The sequence below is a fragment of the Canis lupus genome, chromosome 5, assembly GCF_003254725.2.
Source record: "Canis lupus dingo isolate Sandy chromosome 5, ASM325472v2, whole genome shotgun sequence".
In the NCBI taxonomy this organism is placed as follows: domain Eukaryota; kingdom Metazoa; phylum Chordata; class Mammalia; order Carnivora; family Canidae; genus Canis; species Canis lupus.
In genome coordinates this window covers 37356830-37380148 of record NC_064247.1, presented here as the reverse complement: position 1 = coordinate 37380148, position 23319 = coordinate 37356830, and the positions used below count along the sequence as shown (strand labels likewise).

At 39.6% G+C, this 23319-nt stretch overlaps 1 long non-coding RNA gene across 17 annotated transcripts in view; it reads right to left on the bottom strand.

The window, feature by feature from the left end:
• Positions 1-23319, bottom strand: part of LOC112647334 (uncharacterized) — an 88543-nt gene that overhangs the window by 53435 nt on the left and 11789 nt on the right. For 4 of the 17 annotated variants that reach the window (XR_003128252.3, XR_007410776.1, XR_004815988.2 and 1 more), the window contains 3 exons: positions 21203-21346; positions 9416-9502; positions 4882-4916 (listed from right to left, as the gene is read on the bottom strand). This is a non-coding gene — a long non-coding RNA (uncharacterized LOC112647334). Of the gene's footprint in view, positions 1-3828; positions 4144-4881; positions 4917-8012; positions 8043-9415; positions 9503-21202; positions 21347-23319 lie in introns of those variants that run through there. The other 13 variants (XR_003128261.3, XR_003128262.3, XR_007410779.1 and 10 more) reach the window with 13 other exon arrangements.

The following is a 23319-nucleotide window of genomic DNA, read 5'->3' as shown; positions in this document are numbered from 1 at the left end:
CTAGAATCCCAGGATTGAATCCCACATCGGGCTCCCTGCGTGGAGCCTGCTTCTCCCTCTGCTTGTGTCTCTGCCTTTTTCTCTCTCTCTCTCTCTCTCTCTCTGTGTGTGTGTGTCTTTCATGAGTAAATAAAATCTTTTAAAAAAAAAAGTGTCAGAACTTTAATCAACTGAGCCTACCCAGTTGCCCCACAGAGATGGTTTGTATCTTTTTTTTTTTTTTTAATTTTAGGAAAGTGAAAGAAAATCTGATTTTAAAAAGTCAAGAAAGATCCACTGACCAAGGATATAAAGAGGTAATCTGCAGAAGAGAGGTGCAAGTAAAAATATATTCAACAACACTGTTAGCCAAAGGGCTGCAAATTCAAACTACAGTTGATACAGATTTTTGATGAAGTGTGGGGTGCATGGTGGGCATACGGCCTCAGGAAGCCTGAAGTAGGTGGGATAAAACCCCTTCCTACAATTTCCATTTCTACAACCTTGACCCTGGGGGAGCCAGATACTGTGAACTGAGCAGAAGAAGGAGGATTGAAAAGGATGAGAGACATAGAACAGAATTCGCCCTTTCCAAACTCTGCTGCTCCCGAGGGCCTCAAGTCAGGTCTGATATCTGGGAGAGGAAAAGTGTTGAATTACATAAGAAGTTTTAAATTTGACATTAGGGCTTCCTCCATGTGAACGTGTAACCTTAATGAGAATATTCTTACAACTAATGGGACAGATTCAAGATGGCATCCTGAGGCTTGGCTACGTTTGATTCCTTAGAGTTGAAGTCAAGGATAGAAAAATGGAAACAAAACAGCATCCACCGACAACCCAGATATGCCAAAGACCAGAAGCTTGAAAAATGAGTCACATTTTGATAGAGTAACCTTCTGTCTGGCTTGCCAGGCCAGTCTCTGATTATGCTTGTTTTTCCAGAGTCATTTATTGAAAACACTTCTTTTATTCTAGGAAGTGTCCCAGCTTGGACAATGACGAGACTCATGAAGATGAAGCCACTTGTCCAAGGACAGTCAGCTAAAAAGAGTCAGCACTGGAAATGAAACCGGGTATGTTGGGCTCCATTCTGCATTCTTTCAGTGCTATTAAATATCACAAATCTGAACTAGTAGCCCGAACAGTAAAGTTTTGCAAATGAAGTTTTAAGAAAACATGAATTATAAAAAGTACTTTCAAGATTATACCATACTTTTTACTTAAGCCAATAATTGTTGCCACATAGGAGCCCCGGAGGATTGGTCTTAATGAATAAATAAGTAAGATATACATATAACAGAAGCAGCTGGTTCTAAAGAGATTGAAATATGTATTTTCTTAAGTATATCAAACATGTAGGGTTTGCATTTTCCATCTGCCTACATGTTTTCCCCATTAGCCAAACAAAGGTAAACGTCTATGTTTGAGTGGTCATGAATTTCAAATTAGTAGAGTTCAGATTAAATTGTTTTTATGCGTATTAATAAAACTAATGAAATGGGATCAGTATTCACAAAAGCTTAAAATATCAAGCAATAATTTTAATACCATGTAAAACAGCATAAGCTGTGTAAAAATTATATATCACTTCCTTTAAAATATCAAATTACAAAATTGTGGCCCTTTTTAAAGAGAAGGAAACTTGAGTGTGTATTTGCAAAGAATTCATCCTTAGGGACATATTTTGAAATATTAAAAATATCTGAAAACCACATACACCTCATTGTGCGAGCTGCATTTATACAGGCTTATATGTGAATGTCCGCTGATTTATTTAATCTCACGATTTATTTGCAAATGCGCTGTTGTGTTTTTTTAGATTGAAAAGGAGTGTTTCCCAAACTAGGAGGCAATTCTTCAACTTCTGTCTCTCTAAACTATGTCTTGGAGGGAAATTTCCGAGAGCTCACTACTAAGACGGGACAGTAGAGAGAAGAGAAGTCTTGTGTTTGTCCCTGCTACCCCTCATCAGTTGTTTGACCCTGGGCAAACCTTTAAACCTCTCTGAGCCACAACTTTTCTTTCATGTAAAACTGGAAAGTTCCCGTCTCACCATTTTCAATTAGGCTGAAAACTCGACGTAAGCTCGTATGTGTATGGCAATGCCTTCCAAAGTACCTTTAGAAAAATAAGACTCTTCCATTGTCAAAGGACCATAGAAATTTAGTGTATTATTGCTGTTGGAATCTGTTTCTTCCAAAAAATACTGACCTTGAGCAACGAAGAACACTTCCTATCATGGGGCTCTGAGAATTCCGAAAGCAAAGAAAGGGGAGGACAGGCTAGCAGAGGTGGGAGGCAGAATTAGAAGGCCCCACGGAGGAATGAATCAACTCTCCACAGATCCCTGCTTTTCAAAAGGTGCACGTGTTGGGGCGGATAAATCCTCAGGAAAGCTCACGGTCTGACAAGTTCAACCACAGTTGCCAATCTCCGCAGAAATGCTAACCAAGCCCTCCGGAGCTTGGGGAGGGAACTCCCGCCTTGGCCCAGACTCTCCGCGTTCTGCAACTGATCTTCCCCAAGTCCTTTAATGAAGGCTGACACTTGGCAGAGGTGGGGAGAAGAGAGGCACATGCTCTTAATGAGCTCTCATTCCTAAGAGGCTTTGGCATCGCGGGAGCATACTTTCTGCCATGTGCTTCCTCTAGTTATCTGTTCCCCTGCTCTTGGGGTGCAGGGGGCTGCTGTTAGCCAGGGGCAGAGATACCACATTGGGCCATGTCCGGCTGGAGACCCTGGGCGTCAGCACTCTTTGCCAGGGTTCAGATGGAGGGGAGAACTGGTGATCTTCAGTACTCTTCAGAACTCTGGGGATCCTCGGTACACTGAGTCTGCGTCTTCCGAAGAGCAGGTGCTGGCTGGGCAGGCAGGGAAACACACCTGTGATGGGCAGCCAGTCACACGTGATGTCCAGCCTTCTGCGCAAGAAGCCACCCCGAACATCGTCTTATTGGCTCAAGAAGAGAGCACTCCCTTGCCCCCAGGAGTCTCGAACAGTGGCTCCCCAAGTGACTATTGCTCTAGGGCTTAAGTGGCATGACAGGCTTGTGAATTCATTCATTTGAGCCCTCACTGTTGTCCAATCATCCTCTTCCCATATTGTGAGGACTGCGGGTTGGAACTAGGGTTGGAATTCGCTGGAGCCTGGATTCTACTGAGAGGAGGCAGATAACAAAACCATCTGACCCACAAGATCTGCAGAGAATCTGCTTAATATTTGGGGGAAAACCGGGTCTGGTGTTAGGAAACACCACTCCTGAAAGGGCAGTCAGGAAGACCCATTCGAGGTGGTGTTGTCTGAGCTAAGATACATGATAAATGAACAGGACGTGGTTACAGAGAGGGTGAAGAGCATGCCAGGCAGGGAGGGGTGTGCACAGGGAGAGGGAGAAGGCTCTGGAAGTGAAGGACTATGTGGGGAGGTGCTCTGTAAGCCACAAGGCACAGGAGAGCAATGTTTAATCAGCATCATTATGTGGATGGTCCTTGTCTTGCACCCTTCTGACTGTATTTTCTACAGAAGGAAGCCAGCTAGGTGGCTGCTGGTAGTCGGCCCCCTTGTGCTCACATAGGTGGCACCCTTCACTTAGCCTGCACTGCTGTCATTATGGATTGTCTCATCCTTCCCCTTCTAAGAGTTCCCTGAAGGCAGACACTTTGCCTTTTGGTGTTGTGGCATTAATACCTGGTAGAGTGATTTCATATAAGATAGGCACCTTATAAATATTTGCCAAATGTATGAATGAAGAAGCTGGCACCTGTGGCGGTGTGGAAGAGCAGGCTGCTTTCCAGGAGGCTGAGGGAGAGAGAGAGAGTGGATGAAATTCTTTTCTCTTCCCCCAGTTTTATTGACACATAATTGGCAACACAACAGCATATAAATGTGAGGTGCGTGAAGAAGAAATGATTTGTGAAAATCTCATTGCAAAGCTGTAGGGAGAGTTAGTTCCATGAGAATCTGTCACCACAGGTCCATCCTGGTGGCCCTGGGATGTGTCCCGTCTCTTTCTCCAGGTGTGGATTAAAAAAAAAAAAAAAGATACTTTTTCCGTTACTTTTTTTTCTTTTCCTTCTCAGTTGGGAGGAAGGATCCATTTTCTCCATACAGACCAAATGTAGTCTCTGCAAGTTATAGTACAAGGTATCATGAAATCCATGCTAAGTAAAGGAAAAGCAAGAACAAAAAGACAAAAGCTGAGAATGTGCAAGAGAAGAGAATAAAATTCTAGCTCTTTGATGATCACATCCTTTCCACGATGGCCAATCTCTGCTACCTTGATTTCATGAATGAGACTCAAGAGCAAGTCTGTAACGTGGGCTGTCTCGAGGTTCAGATTTCATATGGCAGTTATCTTACATTATTTGAAATGCCAATTGATTATTAGAAACACATTTCTTTAGCTCTGAGTACCATGTAATAGACAGGTAACTATTATACCGTTGTTAAACCCCAGTAAATACCGCTTATTGGAAACACATTTCTTTCAACTCAGCAATATGATTGTGTATGTATCTATTACAGAAATCTTGAAACTCTATCAATTGGTGCCAAAAACACATCTCTTTTCTTTTGAATTCGTAAGGCTGAAGATATTGTCTCAGATGGGCTGCGATTAAATCCGCAATAAGCATCTCCGTAATAAATGATGACGGGCATGGCCCAAGCTTGGGCAGTTTGTGTAATCACTCAGAATAATAACAAGAGCACTCCACACATTAAAAGCAGATTTGTTCAAAGCATGTTGGCCACTTTGCGTCTAGACTGAACTACTGCTGGCTCAAATGTTCTGGACAAAAATTTGTAGCAGCAAAACCTTTTTCGGGGCAAATGAATCGCTCTTGTGGCTTGGGTGCATATTTTTTTTCTCCCCAGTAGATCTATCATAACATTCTTACCTTTTGGTACTGGAGCGAAGCTCTGGAGCTCTGGACTATCCGTTAGGCCGAGGTTGCATAATTAAAGAAGAAAAAGGAACAGAGTTTAAAGAGATGAAAGGAGCCAAGCCATCCCTTCGTCTAACGTACTCATGCTACACAGATTCACAAATGGAGGCGACTAGTTAGTGCAGGGCCATTTACCCGGGTTCCGGTCCATTTACCCTTTTCAGGGAATGTAATAGATACACAAAATCTAAACAATTTCTGCCTTAATATTCTATTTCACTAAAGGGAAAGAGGCTTTCACTCCTCTGGAACTGGGTGGAGTCTAAAAAAATGCTGTCTTATAACCGTGTTTATTTCCTGCTTGATTTTGGTTTGGGAGAGTAAGAAAGGACATGATTCAGATGGTGGTTGTGAAGCCAGGCTGGCATCTAGTTTGCCAAGGGGTGAAATGGGGAAACGCTTTCCTACAGGTGTGTGAACGGATGCCCCCCAGAGTGTGTGGAGGGCTCTCTGTCTTCACTCCAGCATCAGACACCCTCCCCAGCCTCTCGCAATTCGATACCGGTTATTACAGATGTTGAATCTCTGTCCTGGATATGACAATCACCTTTGGTGAAGATGGCTACGGTCCTGAGAATTGTGAGAAATGTTCTCTGGTGTAAGCCACGTTAACTCTAGTCAATAGGACATTTCTAAAGCAATCTGTTCTTATAATAATAGCTACAGAGTGCATGTTGGGTGACAAGCTTCCTTCCAATAATTTTGATAGGCACTAAGTCATTCCAGTTTCACTCATTCCAACTCTATGGAGTTGGAGCTACAAACCTGTAGATGGAAGAATAGAGAGGGTAGTTAATTGGCCCTAAATCAAATAGCCAGGAATTGGAGGAGATCTGGAAAATCTGAACCAAAGCACTAGGACTCCAGAACCTGTGCTCTGTATTTCCAGAGTGAAACTCTCTTTGGGGCCAAATGTGGATTTGGACCATAGATTTGTATTTGTTGGTATTTTCCAGGTAATAAAAAATCAGAATCACTGAGATATGGTGGAGGGAGGGTTAGACCTAAATATTATTGCGACAAGTTCTTATTTAAATGTTGGAGATAGGTGCCCGTGTTTATCTGGCTTGAACCTTTCTGAAATAAGCTTATTTTATTCTATTTATTTTATTTTATTTTATTTTATTTTATTTTATTTTATTTTATTTTATTTCATTTCATTTCATTTCATTTTTTCCCTGCTGGTGATTATCAGTGAATTATTTAGGTCAATGATGAAATTGTTAAGTTGAAATCAGAAGTGAGTTAAGGGTAAAAGGCCACATATTGCATGGTCCCGTTTATGTGAAATACCCAAAATAGGCAAATTCATGGAGATAGAAAGTGATGGCTAGGGGCTGAGAGAGGGAAGATGGGAAGCCACGGCTATGAATGGATTCTGGGATCAGATATTAGGGATAGTTGCAACACAAGTATAAATTTCATGGTTTATAAACTATATCTTCATTTTATTTTTAATTTTTAAAAAGATTTATATATTTATTTGAGAAAGAACACAAGCAGGGGGTGGTGCAGAGGGAGAGAGGGAGAGAGAGAGAGAGAGAAAATCTTGAACTGACCTCTCTTGCTGAGCACGGAGCCCGATGTGGGGCTCTATCCCATGACCCCAAGATCATGACCTGAACTGAAACTAAGGTAGGGTAGCTCAATTGGTTAAATATTCAACTCTCTGCTTAAAGATTCTCTCTCTCTCTCTGCCCCCAACCTCACTCACATGCTCTCTAAAATAAATAAATAAATCTTTAAAAAAATAAAATAGAAATTTAAAAAATAAAAATAAATGAGTTAAAGGCCTCTCTGTCAAGAGGCTAGTCACTACTGAAGCTACTTTGGTCAGAGGGCTATTTTGACCTTTAACTGTTTGAGGATAAGCTAGATCTGGAAAGAAAGAGAGTTCGTACCATACTGATGGTAGTGGATAATTCTTTGAGAGAAATATTTAGAAATCATTCAATTCAATTCAGTTCAATGTGATAAGTAACTGCTGAGTTGGCACCACATACAGAGAATGATGTTAGCCAGTGGCTATGAATTGGTAGTTCTGATAGAGGGGGCGCTAAGTTAGAAGGGATGCAGACCCAACTCAGGGCAAGGTGAAAGAACTGCCATCAGGATGTGCCCAGGGGCCCTGCTAGTGCTGTGACCAGTAACTGAAGGCAGCCCAGTTACTGGATTCCAGTCCCCAGAATCAGATACTGGATTTTATTAGAGTATCTAGAAAAGATTTTTCTCCCATTGCTTAAATGGTACTCTTTAAAATCATATGACATCATATGACACTAATCAATCTTTCAGAATGACATAGCAATAATGTGAAGAGGAGACCCAAAGCTCAAAGCTCAGGTTCCTCTCCAGACACAATGGCCCAAGATTCCGTGTACTCATCAAGCATGATTGCTGATCAACAAAGGCCTTGGTGAACACAGAATAGAAAGAATTTCTCTGAACCCCATCTTTTTGAGTTTTTATGGAGGCTTCATTGCATAGGTATGACTGATTAAATCATTGGCCATTGGTGATTGAACTCAATCTGCAGACACTCTCCCCTCCCCAGAGGTCAGGAGTTGGAGCTGAAAGTTCCAATCCTCTAATTGTGGTTGGTTCCCCTGGTGACTATGTTTACAGGATTTCCAAAAGTCCCCTTATTAATATAAACTCAGCTGTGTTTGAAAGGGGAATGTTATTAATAAGACACCTGAATCATCTTTATGGCTCTGAAGCCATTTCAGGAACTTAGGACCAAAGACCAAATATTATAATGGAAGATGCTCCCATTACTCTTACAGATTAGGAAATCCCAAGAGTCTGAGTCAGGGACCAGTTTTCCTCTGTATCTCTCATGGATACAGGAGGTGTCCATGTTATTAAACTTCTGTTTGTTTTTCTCCTGCTAATCTTTCGTTATGTGGAGCGGGGGGGCAGGTCTCAGCCAAGAATCTGGAAGGGTAGAGAGAAAATTATATTTCCCCCCTACATGGTAGATCAGAATCAGTGCAGCCTCCCATAGCATAGAGTAAAATAATGAGCTCTGGGTTGGAATTCCATTTCTGCCATCTACTACTTGTATGACCTTGGCCATGTACCTTAGCTTCTCCATGCTATAGGTTCTCTATCTAGAAAGACAAAAATCATAACAGAAGTTACCTTTTAGCATTTTATGAAAATTAAATGAATCCTTTTTGTTAAAGCATTTAGAACAGAGCCTCCCACAGAGAACTGATTAAATAGGCATTTTATACACATTTTGTTAAAGCTAGAATCATGTATCCATAATATATAAATCACAAACAGCTAAAATAGTTTTCTATGTTCAATTAGCTTACATTTCAAAGTTTAAGTTTTTGGCACAATGATTATCTTACAGCTGACGTATTTAGAGGGCTTTCTTCCATTGAGGATTCCATTCCTCATTTAGATGCTCAATGAGAAACAAATGGGTTTCTGGGGTCTATTTTCCTATTGATTGATTTCTAGTCCCAGGAAAGAGTCAATACAATGAAAACTGTTTAATAGCTTTCCACATGTTTTATTGGAAAGAAAAACAATTTTTCCCTGGGGCTTTCAGACAGGTCTATGAGAAACTAAGACTAGCTTGGCTAGTGAGGAGAAAGTCCAACAGGAATCAGAAAATGCTGTTGAATGAGCTCATGTTGGAAGGTAAGCACATAGCAAAGCACTAAGGAGCTAATCAAGGTAGGAAAACACTAATAGGTTTATCAGTGGGGTCTATAGCATAGGATATATGAGTAGAAATCTCTGTGGGTGTCTCTAGGAGAAAAACACTTAAAGGGAATGGGTCTCTAGTTTCCCCTGCATGGCAAGGGGAAACATCTGCCCCCATATTAATGCAGGGATTACTCTAAGTGATAAATTCACTGCCCCAGAGTGAGAAGATCTATTTGACTATTCCTGTGGCATTTCTGTTTTCTAGATTTATTTATTTATTCAAGAGAGAGAAAATGAGTAGGAGGGGTAGAGGGAGAGAGAATCAGAAGCAGATGCTGAGATAAGTGTGGAGTCTGACATGGGGCTCGATCCCACAACTCTGAGATCACAACCTGAGCCAAAACCAAGAGTCCCACACTCAACCAACTGAACCACCCAGGCACCCTCCTGCATGCATTTCCTACAGACTTCAACTCCCATACCTATAAGGACAACTAAATAATTTTCTTGCTCACTTTACAGAGTTGTAGAAAATATAATTAAAATAATTGATATAAAAGAAAATACTGAATATAAGAAGCAATGTGTTATTTAAGTGTGAATTAATCTAAGTCCCTTTCAGGTCCATTTTGTAAATAAGACCAATGAGGTACAAACAGAGATACTACCTAACTAAATGGATTTCTATAACCTCTCCCCATGCCGAGAAAGTGAAAAACAAACAAACAAAAATCTTCCATCTTTCCTTCCATCATAGAGTATTATATGTATTTTATATATATGTATATATACTAAGAATGTTTGTTGCTGCTGTTCTTACCTTCTGTTCAAGGCCATGAGAAGATATAAGTGCTTCAGCTGCTGAGGAAATCATTCTAGAATTTAGTAAATAAGACATCCTGAAGAGCTTGAAGAGAAATAAAAGAGACTCCAGGTTATGGTCTATTTGAAAATATTTGAAAATAACTCAAACTAATCTAAATAAAAACTTAATGAGACTATGGAATGAAAAGTACAGAGAAAGGGATGATAGAGGAAGGAGAGAGTGGTACAATAATTTATTTGGGTCAGTTTAGCCTGGCTCTGGTGCCTGCTTGTTTGGCCAAAGACTAGTCTAGATGCTCCTGTGAGGCATTTTTTAGAAGAGATAAACATTTAAATCAGTAGACCGAGTAAAGCAGATGGCCCTCTATAAAGCGGGTGGGCCCCATCTAATCAGTTGAAGGTCCTAAGGACAAAAATTTCAAGTTTTCCAGGAAGGAACTGTCCTCAAGACTGCAACATGTACACCCTGCCTTTGTTTCCAGTCCACTGACCTGCCCTACAGATTTGATATTTAACAGCCCCCTCAATCATGTAAACCAGTTCCTTAAAAGTAAATATTTCTTCCTACCTCCACTGCCATGTGTATAATTTTAAAAATTGTATTGGTTCCATTTCTCTGGGGAACCATGGAGAATGCAAGGAGTCACAAGAGACAGGCTAGCCAAGATGGAGAACTGTCCACACATAGGACACCTTGGGTATGTACAATGGCAACCAGAGGGCTTTGAGTACTGTGCATTGTGTATCACAAAATCAACCGAAATGTCTAGTAAAGATGTCAAATATGCTAAGTGTGTATGATGGACTAGGGATATTTATTTAAAAATTAGAGAGCGTTGGGGTGCTTGGGTGGCTCAGTCGTTTAAACATCCAACCCTTGATGTCAGCTCAGGTCTTGATCTTAGGGTCATGAGTTCAAGCCCCTGTTGGGCTCCATACTGAGCATGCAACCTACTTAAAAAAAAATTGGAGGGCACAATGTTCCATATCTAGGTTAGCTTTGGGCAGAAAGGAGAGCCCAGACACAAAACTGGATTGGTGAGTTCTGAGTTTAGTGAAACGAGAAGATGGGAACAGTGAGGGGACCATGAAAAGTGAAATCCCAAAAGTTCTCAGGAGTGTTGGAAAGGTTTTCGATCTTTCACTCTTGATGATGAATTTTAGGTGTTATTGTGACCTGGCCATGGAATGCCCAAATATCTGGTTGAACATCATTTCTGAATGTGTCTCTGAAGTATGTTTCTGGAAGAGATTAGCATTGGAATCAATGCACTCAGTGAAACAGGTTGCTCTCTTCAATGGGGGTAGGTATCATCCATCCCACTGAGGGCCCAAATAGAACCAAAGGAAGAGGAAGGGAGAATTTTCTCTCTCTGTGCCTGACTGCTTGAGACAGAAATCTATCTTTTGCCGTCAGACTCAGAGGACTCTGTTTCTCAAGCCTTCGCATTGACAGGTACATACCACTGCCTTTCCTGCATCTCCAGCTTACAGAGGACAGCCCGTGGGACTTCTCAGCCTACATACTGCATGAGCCAATTCCTAATAACAAATCTCTTTTTATATATACATATATACTCTCTATATATGTGTGTGTATATATAATTACATGTCTATATATCTACATTCTAGTCGTCTATTTCTCTGGAAAACCCTGAGGATTACACATCAGATGTGGGATAGTTGGTTCAAGTCAATTTTATATGAATCTAAAAATTCTAACTACTAAGGGACATTTTGAGAAGGGATCTGAAATCCCGCAGTTATCTACACGGGCTCCATAAACCAGCATACTATGGGTGTCAATGTTGCTATAATTTTATCTTCATTCTCTTAAGGACTGAGGCATCTAGGTGTCCTGAAAAATGGGATCTCTCGTGCATATGGTTACATCGATGGCTTCTATCACTCAGCAGTATCCTGTGAGCATTTCCTGAGCTCTTTGTCTTTTAGATGTCTGAGTACATACTCCATTACTGCCAATAAATATTTGCTGAATGGCTAGATAAAAGAATTATATGGCTTACTTAATCTCTCTGGTTTTTCTAAACACTTAAATCTGGCCCAAATCTTCACAGTAATGATAGATAGAATGGTGATCATCCTTGCACAGATATTTTTACATACATCTAATCAAATCCTAAATGTGGCATTCCTTGGTGAAAAGATATGCACATTTTAATGTGTTTGAAATGCACTGCCAAATTGCCCTCTAGAAATGTTGTTCCAATTTACATACCTACCACTGGAATACGAGAGTGTCCATTTCTCTGCATCTTGCCCAGCACTCACATAATTATTCCTTTTAGCTATTGCCAATTTGAGACAAAAACAGTATTCCATTGTTATTGTAATTTTCATTTCTTTGGCTACTAGTGCAGTTGAAAAAAAATTTTAAACCGGTTTATTTGTCATTTATATTTCTTCGCTGGTGACTTGCCAGTTCATATCCTTGCTTTTAATTTCTACTCTAGTGGAGTTTTTTTTCTTATTGATTTGTAAGAACTCAATATATTGAGGATAATAGCATTGTTTCATTAATGTCTAGAGAAAAAAAATCTTTCCTTATGATAATTTAATTTATCCTTCTTAGGGTTTTGGGGAAAAAACATTAATTTTTAGGTAATCATATATGTGAATACTTTTCTCTTTAATTGCTTAAAAGCTTTTCTAACCCTATTATTATGTAAATGTTCAAATCAATACTTTTAGTTTTCTTATATATTTCTGTTTCATCTGTTTCTTTCTATAATCCACCTGGATTTTATTTTGCAAAGTAGTTTATGGTAGGAAATTAAATTATTTTTGAAACATTCAACACATATAATTTGTTGTATAAATCCATTCTTTATCCAGTAATTTGAAGAGCTACTTTATTAAATACTAATTTATATATAATAATATATATTATTTGTGTATACTTATATGTAATAATATATCATATGGGAATATATTAATATTATATAATATAGGTTAGTATTTAGTCAATAATATAATACATTGTATATGAATTTTTATTATTCTCCTTGAGTAGTGAGCTCTATGCTATTGTGGTATATGGTAAATTATAAACAAAGTACTTAATAAAGTACTTCCTTAATAAAGGAAGAATCATTCTTACTTTCTTGGTACTTTTTCTCATTGACTCATCACATGAGCTTAAGAACTACTTTGTGAAATTTGAGAAGAAAAATCCTGGAATGACATTTGTTGGACTATTATTAAAATTTTAAGTGAGGTTAACAATTAATATGTTTCGAGCATTTTTCCTCATCCAGGAAGAACTTTCCTTTTTTAAAAGTATTTTTTAATGCCTTTCAAAAAAGTTTTGTAGTATTAGCCATATGGCAAATGCATTTCTTTTAAGCATGTGTGCATATTGTTGCAAATGGAATATATTTTTGTTTTATCTTAGTTAGTAATTGCTGTTTATAGGGCAGTTTACTTTTCATACTATTACTTTTTTTAAGTTTAATGATTTTTGTACAATTTCTTTGTCGCTGACTACAATTTCTTCCTTTTTGTCATGCTCCCTTATCATAACATTCTATTTTTGGGTGGAAAATAATATATCATGCACACACAATGATTTCGTCTCCCTTTTCCCACAATGATCTTTTCTACTTTTCGTGACTTGCTGCCTTATCTTTGAGTGTCCAGAAGAAAAATTGTAAATGTTTAAGGCAAACGTACTTATCTTGTTCCTTGTTTTCATAGGAACATCTATGATATTTCACGTTGACTATTTTGATACATATTTTTGAAGTAGTTGTGTTAGGGAAGTATCCTTCTAATCTTAGTTGTAAGTGTTTTTAGTTCTCTTGGGCTCATATGTAAATAACTTAATCCAAGATAAAGGAAACAGCGTTAAGTTCAAAGTCGAGTACCATGGCACTAAAACTAGAGTTGTCAGACATCCTGTACATCACGGATTATCCTGTATTTCACAAACAAGTGCGTCAGAATGTATAATCATTCTACACTTGATTTAGATCTGGCTCTACTGATGACATCCGTTAGCCCATAATATCTTGCCGGTAGTAATATGCTCCATGCTCACAGAGAATAAAATATGGCAGCCATAACAAAAAGCAAACATGTAAACAAGGCTGTCGCAGAGTGGGTTGGGTTTGTTTGGGTCAAGTTCCAGGCCTGTTGTGCCCTCATTTTTTAATTCTGTCATCAACACAAGCCCTGATGCAGCTTCAGACTTCCATATGAGAAATAAAGAGTAATTCAGATTGTTTAGGTTTTGAAATCCTGACTCTGGAGGACACCTGAGTGTATCTACTGAGCCATCTAGTGGCTGAAGAGTACACCTGAGACAAACAAACAAACAAACAAAAAAACCCCATAACAACCACACTGGTGTGGTTTTCAATTTAGGAATAGAAATGAGTGGTACAACATCGTTGAGCCTCCCCCCACCTCCCCAAGCAGCAGTCCTCCAAATCAACAAAGGAGTGCAATTACTTCTGACCTGCAAGGATGGGATCAATGAGTGGAAGAGTATTCCAGATTCATGCATAAGCATATGCACTTAGACGTGCATTTATCTGACCTGTGTAAAACTATCACTAACTAAAAGAAAGAAAATGTAGGCTAAGACAACACCAGTAAGTCAGTGGCCACCAATACAATTGAGAAAAACATAAGTAAAAAGGAGCAACTAACATGTGTGTGTACAATGCACAAACCATGACTGCTAAGGGGAAGGAACTGTCCTTAGGAAAAAATGCATTCCTAATACAGGTGAAAACCATGGTTCTTAAAGTATCCCACCAATTTTAGACAGTGATAAAATTACCGATGCTATCTTTCATGTCTTCCTTACATTTCTTCTTCTGTCTACAAACGGTGCAAAAACAACAACAACAACAAGAAAAACCTACACAAAGCAAACAAAAAACCCAAGCAAAACAAAAAAGAGTTAGCCCAGATCATAGCTGAGAAGGCCGAAGAACAAAGATAAAGCAAATTGATAGCTTTTGAATGTTAATAGGGTTTGTCACCTCCGAGAGTGTGTAAATTAAAGACATCTGTCTGGTCTCAAATAAATTCCAAAAATCCCAAACTAATTGCTTCATATACACAATGCGAAACCTCAGAATTCCATGCAAAAATAAACCTTCGTTTAGAAAATAAACTTCATACAATTATGATAAAAGAAGTCTTGTCAATAAGCCAGCGCTTAATACAGAAGGATTATTTTGAAATAAACTTCTTCAGAGCTCGTTAGAATTGGAAAGAACTGTGAAAATAGATCTGCCTACCCAGGTCCTTAGGTATGTAGCCGTGTTCAGAGGGAGGCTTAGCTGCAACGAATACAGATTTATCTCAGAAGTCTTTGTTGACTTTCTGGCAATTTTCCTCATTTATAACACACAAAAGAAAAAGAACATGTTTTTTTTCTTATCCAACCTCTGAAAAATAAGTAGAGATACAGCAAAATGATTCCCAACAGAAAGGCCGGATGAATCACACCAAAGCATCTCCCATCTTTGGAGGAGCTGTTCTTCCTTTTGCCTGTTCGTTCCAAAAGGGAGTTAGCTTTGCTTATAAGATGGGCATCCAAGAAGAAGCTATTTAAAATTTCTATCAAATGGACAAACATTGGTGAAATCTGGTCTAGGAAGCATATTCATGTATTAGGACTACTCTTTCCTACCATGGACAGAATGAGAGCAGTTTCTTTCCATGCTGTTCTAGCTCTGATACTCATTGAAGCCCTTTGTGGTCAGAACTATTAATGGCAAGAAAAAGAGCCCAAACTTGAAGATCAGGCAAAACAAGAAAGAGCACTGACTCATAAAGCTCTGCCGCTGGAAGGACGGAATCCTCTGGGTTGGCTGAGTTGGCAGGGGCTGGGATGCTACCCAGACTCCTCGCTAGACTGTGTCAGGCTGAATGTCAGGTTTCTTCACTACTGTGCATGGCTTTCCCTACAACACCAGAACCAAGTCTCCAGCCATTTCCAGACCTTACAACTTTCCAGCTTCACTTTGAAAAGCTTCCAGATCTCAAAAGATCTCAAAGAATGACTCTTAATTGTTTTAGCTAAAGTTTTCTGTGCTTTCCTCCAATCCTTGTGGCTACAAAAGGAAGTTCATGGAGAAGCTAGCAGTCATCATCCTGACCCTGCATTAGATCAGGGTGAATAGGGTGGGGTGTCAACACTGCAAAAGAAGGGCGGAGCTACTCCCTGGAGAAGGGAGAGTTGCTGACCAGTTTCCAGCCTGGAGGCCCTGGGAGCCACAGCAAAACAGCAGAATGGCAACAACACAGAAGAGTTCGCTGACTCACTGATTTTTTTTCCAATTAAGGAGCTGTCTAGCAAGGCAGGAGGAAGCTGCCATCTATAATGCAAGCCCAAGAGGTTAACATCTTTGCACTTAGGAAGAGCGATCAGCATGGGCCAAGAAGACCTGGCTTTCCAGCTCATTATTTTATTCTAAAATCCTAGCATAGACACCAAAAATGATACTCACTCTCTTTGTGTCCTCACAGAAACAATTACCTACGCCCCACCACACCTCCAAGGCCGATGGTTATTTTTGCAATTGGTTAAAAAGAGTTTGTCCCAAAAAGTGTGGAAGAAATTCAGTATGAATTTTCAGAACAGTTCTGTTACACTCCACCCTCTCTTCCCGGTAAGCCGCCATGACCCCTCAAAGGCATGCACCCCCTGCCTGAGAGCGCACTCTACTCCATGATGGAAGACTCCAGGTCTCCATCTAGAATCTGCCGTTGTTTATCATCCAGCCTCGCTGCGTGTTTAAGTAAGTGTTGGTGGGAAATCTCTTACATCTCCTAGAGTAGGGTTGTTTCTCATTCCTCTGAGATAAAGCTTCTTCTTAGAACTCACCACATGAACCTCTTTGGGAAGCTCAGCCATACGTGCAGCCAACAGTTCCCTTGTACTGGGACAGACCAGATGTGAGCAGCTGTTTCTGCTGAAGGCCTACAGCAGATACGAGCCCACTCCAACCCCATGTCACCCTGTCACATCCTCCCCCACTGCGACTGCTCCGTCTGCAGCTTCAACTGTTCAACTTGATGGGGAAACAGTTGCTGGCTGAGCTCCTTGGAAGGTCAGGAAGCCTCTTCTGTCTGGTTTATCAGGATCTTTCAAGATGGCCTTCAACCAGATCTTACTAGTTGAGAGTACTGTCTCTGGACTAGTTGGAGAATCCAGAGTTTCTCTAAAAAGCACAGAATCAGGGAATCCTCTGTCGTAGGGAGAGACTGCAGTTGTGGCCTGGAGCAGCTGCTGTCAGAATCAGGGTTTTTCTCATCGCCCTTTCAAAAATGCAGATCACTCAGTGCACAAACGATAACTTCCCTCGTCTGCTCCTGCTCTTCCATTGGATAACCTCTCCTATGTCTGCCTCAATAAATCTCTCTCTCTCTCTCTCTCTCTCTCTTCCCTCGGGTCCCACCCTCATCTCCGTAAAACTTGGCTCTTGAATTTTAGTCTTTTTAGTTTGTAATCAGTGTGCAATGCCAATAACAGGTTGTAAATTTTGATGCTGATATCTCCCAGACAGCCCTTCAGGGAGCAAGTCACAGAACGACTCAAGCTAGAATTTAAATGGGTGAAGAAAATATGTTTTCTTTATTCTTTCAAACTGATCCAATCTTCCTCCAAAGCTCTACTCCTTCGGTAGCAAATCTGATGCCTTTCAAGTATGATCTGCTGCTGTATTGAAGATGATAATGATGATGGTGGTGGGCTCGCTTATTTCCCATACTTCTCTCTGGGAATTAGCTCTCCTAGGCTGTCCCTATACCTACAGTCTGACCGCAGCACTGAAATGAACACATTGCTGGCTTCTGTCACAGACTAGAAAGTGTGAGACTCACTGTATCTTATTCTTCTAAATCTGAGAAGTTTGAAAACTGAGGAAGCAACCAAGAGCCAGCTCATCTTCCTGGAAGGAATAAGAGATTTTGGGCACCTGGGTGGCCCAGTGGTCGAGCATCTGCCTTTGGCTCAGTGTGTGATCCCAGGGTCCTGGAATTGAGTCCCGCATTGGACTCCCCACAGGGAGCCTGCTTCTCCCTCTGCCTGTGTCTCTGTCTCTCTCTCTGTACCTCTCATGTATGAATAAATAAAATCTTAAAAAAAAAACCCACAAGGGATTTTGATAACTGTGAAGCAACTTCAAGTACTATTTGATTTTGTAGAAGTCATAGAATCATAAATCAGAAAGGAGAAGAAAGATGAAAACAATACGATCATCTTCATAATTGAACTAGAGGAGGATTTGAGAGTTATCAGCAGAGGGTGGAGGAGCTAGAGAAGTGGATGAGGTTATCAAAGAAGACTACAGATTTAGGAGAGGGACAGAACAAAACTTGGGGTGGGGGTGCAGTGTGGGAAGAGATTATAAGGCACAGCTAATAGTGAAAGGGACAGGAGGAGAAATGAGAAGCAGGAAGTTGGTACAAACTGAGAGAGGAGGCATTTCTGGAAAATGCCACAGATCAAATATAATAAGAACTGAAGACAGTCCATTAAATCCCGTGATGAGAAAGGGAAAGTTTTCTAAGAATTTACAGAGTAGGGGCCCCTGGGTGGCTCAGTCAGTTAAGCATCTGCCTTCAGCTCAGGTCATGATCTCAGGGTCCTGGAATCGAGTCCCACATTGGGCTCCCTGCTCAGTGGAAAGTCTGCTTCTCCCTCTCCCTTTGACTCTCCCTTGCTTGTTCTCTCTCTCTCTCTCTTGCTTTCTCTCTCTCAAATAAATTTTTAAAATCTTAAAAATTAGAGATTAAGGACAGATCACAGTAGTTTGAAATGAATTGTAATCTAATATAAATGGTACACTGGATGTTTATTCCTCTGTGTGAGCTGCCTATTGCTCTAGTAAATTACGACAAGCTCAGTGGCTTAAAACAGTATAAATTATCTTACAGTTCTAGAGGTCAGAATGGATCTCCCTGGCCTAAATTCAAAGTGTACTCAAGGCTGTGTGCCTTTTGTCTCCCTTAGAGTCTTCATTTCTTTATCTTCCTAACTTTTAGAGGTCGCCTACCAGTCCTTGGATGGTGGGGCTTTTCCATCTCTCTCTGATTGTGACATTCCAACCTCTCTCTTCTGGCTTATAGACTTTTGTGATTCTAGTGGGCCTCCCCAGATAATCCAGGATTATCTTCCCATCTCTCTCTCTTTTTTTAAAAAAGATTTTATTTATTTATTCATGAGAGACACACAGGGAGAGAGGGGCAGAGAAGTAGGTTCCATGCAGGGAGCCTGATGTAGGACTTGATCCCTGGACTCTTGGATCACACCCTGAGTCAAAGGCAGACGCTCAACCACTGAGCCACCCAGGAGTCCCTATCTCCCCATCTCAAAGTCAGCTGGTTCATAACTTAACTCCATCAGTAGCTTTGACTTCCTTTTCCCCATCCTTGTCATAGAATATGTGTTCACAGGTTCTAGGAATTAAGACATGAACTATTTTGGGGGGGCCATTATTCTGCCTACCACATTCTCCAGCTTGATTTTTTTAACTTAATTGGGCATCTTAGAGATTTACTGTGTGCTCTATGTAGTCAGGGATGACATTTAAAACACTTAACAACTAGTATGCATGAAATCAACAGACCACAATAGATACTGGCTCCAGTGCTAAGGGCCTCCTGTGATTTGGAGGATAATCAGTTGCTGTATAATGAGGGTTTATTGGGGACTTGGAAATGGGGAGGCTGAAGATGGTGTGGGGTGGCCCAGCAAGTGGAGGGAACTAGAGGCAGAAGCTTTCTATCAAACAGTACAAGAGCCTATCAATATTTTTAATAACTTATAGAACGCCCTGCCCATTGAATGCCTACACATATGTAAATGCATATGAGAAAAGTTCTAGAAGGAAATACACTAAATTGTTCATAGCAGTGACCACAGAGGGGGCTATGGTGCTACAAAGGATTGTCAAAGGCACTTGGGATTCTTTTTTGTTTTGTTTTGTTTTTAAAGATCTTGCCCATTCATTCATGAGAGACACAAAGAAAGAGGTAGAGACACAGGCAGAGGGAGACTTGATCCCAGGACCCTGGGATCATGTTCTGAGCTGAAGGCAAATGCTCAACCACTGAGCCACCCAGGCCTCCTGGCTCTGGGGTTTTCTCTTAGCATTTTTATTTTTTATAGAGAATCTATTCTATTCATGTTGTTAGGTACTTAAATTTAAGATTGAAAAGGGTTTGAGAAATAAACACCAGTAGTAGTGGCTTTCTCTGAGGAAGAGCCTAAAGTTGGGGCAGGAGAATATAAGTGAAAGAAGATCTGAAGTATGAGCTCTGTAATCTCAGTTGCTTGAGTTTTCAAATGCAAAGGACTTTTCATGTAACCAATAAATAAATTCTAAAATGTGTCCATAGAACTACATCAATTCTAAAATGTATAAAGTACACAATAAATTTGATTTTTAAAAGATTTTTGTATAGGATAAAGGTAGCATTTTATTTTTTTTTAGAGATTATTTAGAGATTATTTTTTTAGTAATCTCTAAACCTAAATGGGGTTTGAACTCATGACCCTGGGATCGAGAGTCACATGCCCTTCGAACAAATCAGCCAGGCACCCCAAATTGGCACTTGAGATCACTGGGCAAAATATACACTTTTCATTAAATGCTTTCAAAATTATTGTATTTCTATGTAGAAAATAAATCTTTAAGTTCTCACAGAAATTAACTCCAGGGTTAGTTAAGGAATTAAATGCAAAAGAAAAATTATAGGCAAATAATAAAGGTGCTTCTTAGTTTCTGAATAGGGGTAGCCTTCTAAAACATGACCCAGAGAGAATGTGTAAATGGTAAGTCTGACTCTACTAACATGGGAAACTTATTTATGTAGGAAAAGATACCATAAAGAATAATAAAAGGCAAAAAAAAAGACTGAAAAAAATACTTGAGACACATTTAAACATAAAGAATTAATAGCCGGATAAATACAGAGAACTTGCAATCAATAAGATTGCAAACCATCCAAAAGACAAATTAACAAAGGACACAGAAGAGGAAATGCAAAGAGCCAATGAACACATAAAAAGATGCTCAATTTCTCTTGTAATCAGCAATACAACTTAAAATAGCATTAAATGTTTCCCTCTTAGGTTGGTAAAAGAAAAGCGGCATTAATAGCCAACACTAGTGGGTGCAAAGCAGATTCTTATATAGCATTACTATTGGTGTAGCCATTTTGGAAGACAATTGATAAATATTTATTACAGAAGGAAATATAATCTTATCCTACTAGGAAGTAATGTTGTCCTACTTGTGTTAAAAATAAAAGTAAAATTATGTCCTTAAAGATAAAATTATATACTTAAAGGTACAAATATATATATATTACAATATATTTTGTACATATTATACATTACATATAATTATATATTATTAATATATATTAATACATATTAATTATTAATATGTATATACATATTATCTAGAACCCTACATATCTCTTTAGTTAGCATAATATATATTACATATTATATATTATATACTACATATATGTTGTATATATATAATACATTACAATATATATATTGTATAGGAATGGATCCAGAAGGGTCACACCAAAATAATACAAGTAGTTATGTACGGAGTGAATGGTCTCAACATAGGTCATAGGGCTTGGGAAAAGGTGCCAGAAAATTCAAGGGAATGCTTAGCTTTCCCTTACTTTTTGGATTTTTTAGAGTGAGGATAGAATCCATATGTTTCTCATGAAGTAAAAAGAACAAAATTACAATTAAATTGAAAATTCACATTACATGTTTATGAGGTTTATGAGAACTTGAGAAGACAGTAGCTTTCTGAATCCTCAGACCCCAAACCTTGGACTCCAAGCCTTGCAACCTTCATGCCATGAGACCTTGGGAAAATCATTGAGCGGCTCTGAATGTTCTTTTCCTCACCTGTAAAATAGAGATTTCATAACTGCCACATTATTGTTCCCAGTTGTTTGGGGAACTAAATGCAGTAAGTACATGGAAGAGTTTTACGATCTATAAAGTGGGATTCCAATGTCAGCTAGAACTGTTACTAATTATGTGGATAATTTCCCATTAACATCTAGCTATTGATCAATATTTAGAAAGCTGTATTTCCAAATGAAATGCAATCTACTTAATGTAGATTATGGTTCCTCTGATTGTTTCTTCTAACTATCCCTGTCTGCCTTCCCCTTTCCCTTCACTCTTCCTTCCTCCTCCCTTCCTTTTCTCTACCTTTATGGGACAACAAATATCATAAGTCAGGTTTTATAAACTCCAGTTCTGTTTTAAGAATATAATTTCATGTACATAAACGTGTCCATTAATTCTGTATGGCTGTCAGCATTGTTCCTTGTGGATATTTTAAAGACATTATATATGACTTATAAATCACAGCCTCCAAATCTTCCTTTGAGTTAAATTTATGACTACAAAGCCTGCAAAAGCACGTGTTCTCGCAATTCCATGCATCACTTTTTAGGTGAGAAGCTTTGGAAAAGGAATGAACATTTATTGATCCCTTACTATATGCTATATGCCTTTACAGACATTCTTTCAATTCTTGAGGTAACCAAATACAAGTTTTATTTCCTCATTGTAGAGTTTATGAAACTGGGTAATGATGTTAGGTTATCCTGGAAGCTCTTCACTTCTTGTGATGAACACACTGAACCAAACCATCATCACTTGCCTGCTGACTGCGGGCAGTCTAACTGGTCCCTTATGCCTCCTCTTGCCTCCTATAGTCTCTTGCCACGCTGAATCAGAGTGAGGTCTTGTCACTTCTGCCCAAAGCCTTCTTGCAGCTTGTCATCTTGGTTAGAGTTAAGAATCCTGCGGAAGCTGCAAAGGCCCTGCCCCATTTGGCCATTGCTACCTTTCTATCTTCTGTCTCCTTCACTCATTCACTTCTGTACTGGCCTCTGTGTGCTTTTCCGAGGACACTTCAGCCATGTTCCTGCCAATGGCAACCAGTTCTTTCTTCTGTCTCAATGTTGTGCCCTCAGATAGCCTCAAGTCACACTGTCCTTTCCTTCAAGCCTTTGCACATATGGTATCCTCTCAGGTATGTTTACCATAAGCACCTTCTGGCTTCTAGAACTCCCCATATCTCTCTTTAGTTAGCATTGCTTAATGACACATCCACTTATTTTGCCTGTCTGCCTTTCCCCCAAGAAAGTGTAAGCTCCTTGAAGTCAGAGGATTTTTTCATCTCTTTTTTAAAGCCCTGTGTACTCAGAAGAGTGCCAGGTGCAGAATGAATAAATGATTCTTCAAAGTGTATTTAACAGTAAGGAGTGAATATAGAGTCCAAACAAACATCTAACACCAACCAGTGGATTCTTTTATGCCAAGCAGCCTCCTAGAGAAGCTCTAACAAATAGAGGTCCATCATGGGAACTATTGCTAGAATTCAGGAAGAATCACTGAGCAATATCCTTCTCTGCAACAGGAGCGAAAGGAGAAAATATGGTCTGTGTGTAGAACTCAGCGGTTCCACTTCTGCTTGGGGGAAGGTTTGGGGAAGGGAGTGGGAATTTTGTTCCATTCCCAGCACTTGGACATGAAAGATAGAATCTACAATCAGATAAACAGACACCTGCCCTCCACACTGTGGGACAGAGAACCAGATGTAGTAGCTTTCGAATCACTCAGAAAGACTTTATTTTTCTCCTGATTTAATTTAAACCTCCCTGCCCAGACATAACCTCTAACATAGAACCGTAAGAAGAGTACCCACACACCAGGAAAAGATATCAAGGAAGGAAAATAAACAGCCAAATGTTTCAAAATACCTTTGATTTATGCCAAGTTTGAATGAATTAAGCAGTTATTAGGCATGTAGCATGGAATTATTTAGAACTATCCTTTCTGCCTATAGTGTCCCCTTTCCC